The sequence below is a fragment of the Pan paniscus genome, chromosome 6, assembly GCF_029289425.2.
Source record: "Pan paniscus chromosome 6, NHGRI_mPanPan1-v2.0_pri, whole genome shotgun sequence".
NCBI lineage: Eukaryota > Metazoa > Chordata > Mammalia > Primates > Hominidae > Pan > Pan paniscus.
In genome coordinates, this window is record NC_073255.2 from 161,503,578 (window position 1) to 161,506,138 (window position 2,561).

The 2,561-nt window shown below is 37.3% G+C and overlaps 1 non-coding gene across 1 annotated transcript; it reads left to right on the forward strand.

Moving 5' to 3' along the window:
- The first annotated feature begins 205 nt into the window (after nt 1–205).
- Nucleotides 206–309, forward strand: LOC112440536 (U6 spliceosomal RNA). Its single transcript, XR_003028575.1, has one exon. It is a non-coding gene; the product is annotated as a U6 spliceosomal RNA (small nuclear RNA).
- Nucleotides 310–2,561: the final 2,252 nt, after the last annotated feature.

A 2,561-nucleotide genomic window follows, 5' to 3' on the forward strand; every position in this document is an offset into this window, starting at 1 on the left:
TGAGTGTAGAATCAAAAGGCATTTTATGGAAGAACATGACAGTCACTCTCCGTGCCCCAGTATCCTGGTATGGAGCTCTGTGGAATTGATCTAAGCTATTATTTTGATAATAATAATCAAAAGATTATGACTGTCTTCAAGGTCAGAGTTTCTTTCTTTTCCCTTCTCTGTAAATAAATGTTTTCTTTAAAATGCGCATTTAAAAGTACTGGCTTTGGCAGCACATATACTAAAATTAGAATGAAGCAGAGATTAGCACTGCTCCTGCACAAAGATGACATGCAAATTGATGAAGTTTTCTATACTTTTATGAAAAGAGTTCTAGATACAAATGGCAGTGATGGCTGCACAACAGTATGCACATACTTAATATCCCTGGGCTGTACACTGAAAAAAATGATTTAAATGTTATATTTTATGTGCATTTTACTATAATAGAAAATATAAGAAAAATGAGCATTAAAACTGCTTTATTAAGAAGATTCCAAGCTCTTAAAATACTCCTCCTTTGTCAACAATTTTACATATTTAAATGGCCATAGAATGGCTAACTTGCTGTTCCACAGTTACTGAGCAAGGTAGAGGCAAATACAGCATTGAAATTCTGAATATTGCAATCTGAAGAGACTGAGAAGAGCAGGCTGAGTTTTGTTTATTTATTTATGCTGCTACATAACAGCACATAAGAATATTTGTAGAATCATCTGTTGTGACTGAATTTGCCACTATTGTATTTTTTATACTCAGACCTGCTAGACAAGAGATAGTAATCAAAGTATAATTATGTTTCAGGTTGATGCCTAAACAGCAATGTAAAACATTTTAAGTGTTCTTATCTTGTTTATTTTTCTGTACAGAATTGGCTAGAAAGTGTTTCTACAGACAAAAATTGCTGATTTAAACAACTTATAAGTAAGCATAAAACATGAAAGCAAATTTCCACCAAGTGAGAGTTTACAAGTCCTATTGTAGTTTTCATTCATCCATAATTTGGCCTTCCATCAAGCAACAAGTATGGTGATACATGCTTTTGGAAAAGAGTAAAATTGTTTTCCATTTTTTTCTTGCAATCTTAAGATAACAGTCTCATATTTTCAATATCAATTTGACTTCTAGGGGCATGTGTATTCTTAAACTTTGCATTCCTTTCTGTTGCAACAGATGAATTTTCCCTGTATTTACCAACTGCCCATTGCTTTGCTTTCTTTTATAGCTCAAACTAGTTGAAAGAGTTATCTCAACTTTCTCACCTCCCACTGTCTACTCAGCACACTTCAATTTATTAGTGCCTCCATCTTGCTCAGCCCAGTGATCAATTCTCAATCTTCATCTTACTGGTTGATAGCAGGTTTGCTAGCAGGATTTGACACACTCGCTGCCTCATTGACATGGTTTTAACACTCTATCCTCTAAAGTTTTCTGCTTCTTAACCAGCCTCTCATTCTCAGTCTTCTCTGCTGTCTCTTTTCCCTCTTTCTAGTCCTAAATGTCGTGGTGCTCCAGGACTCAGCCCAGGGTTCCATTTCCTTTTCTATCAATACATTCTTTATGGCTCTCATCCAATCTCCTCATGCAAACACCATCTTTTTGCCAGTGAATACCAAATGTACGTATCCAGCCCTGACACCCCAGGCTTATATATCCAACAGCATATTGATCATCTCCATTGGGCATCTACAAGGCATCTGCCCAAAGCCACAATCTTAACAACTCCCTCCAGAGCCTGCCCCTTCCAAATTTCTCTATTTAGTTGCAAAGTCCAAAAACCCAGAAGTTATTCTTGAATAACTTTCCCACTCCCTGCAACAAATCTATCAGCAAGTCTTACCATCTATATGTACAAACGTTTCCAAAATCCAATCACTCACCCCACTGCTACAAGCCTTGTGTAAGCCATCATCAACTGTTATGTTACTCAAAGAGTGCAATAGTCTTCTCCCCAGTGTCCCTGTTTCCATTCCTGCCCTCCTGTGGCTCATCCTCTACAGAGCAGCCAGAGCTTTTCAAAACAAAATCAGATTATACCACTGCTCTACTCAAAACCTACCAGGATCTAGACGTCACACTTAAACTAAAGTCAAACTGCTTGCAGCCTCCTGATCTGACACTAGCCATCTTCCAGATCTTACCTCCTACCAGCCGCTCCTCCCATCTCTCATTGATCTAAGCCAAATCGTCCTTATTATTCCCAAACATGCCAATGTGTTCCCCACCACAGGGCTATTTACTGGCACATAGTAGGTTTTTTGATAAATATTTACTAAATGAAGGATTGAAAGCTGGACTGTTAGTCTTCTCTGCTTTCACTTTCATTTCATTTTCCTTTGTACCACTTCATGTAGTCACTGTTCATGTAATGTAATGTAATGTAAGTCATGTAATGCTTCATGTAGCATTACAGCCAGAAAAGAATATTGTCAGTATTATTTTAGGGTTAATCACTATGGCATATTCAGAGTGTTTCTTTTTCAAATGACAGACCAAAAGTAAGGAGTGGTTGTCTTGATTTAAGGCAGCCTGAGAGGCATGTCTTGAAAAGTTATCTCTATTTAAGATTCATT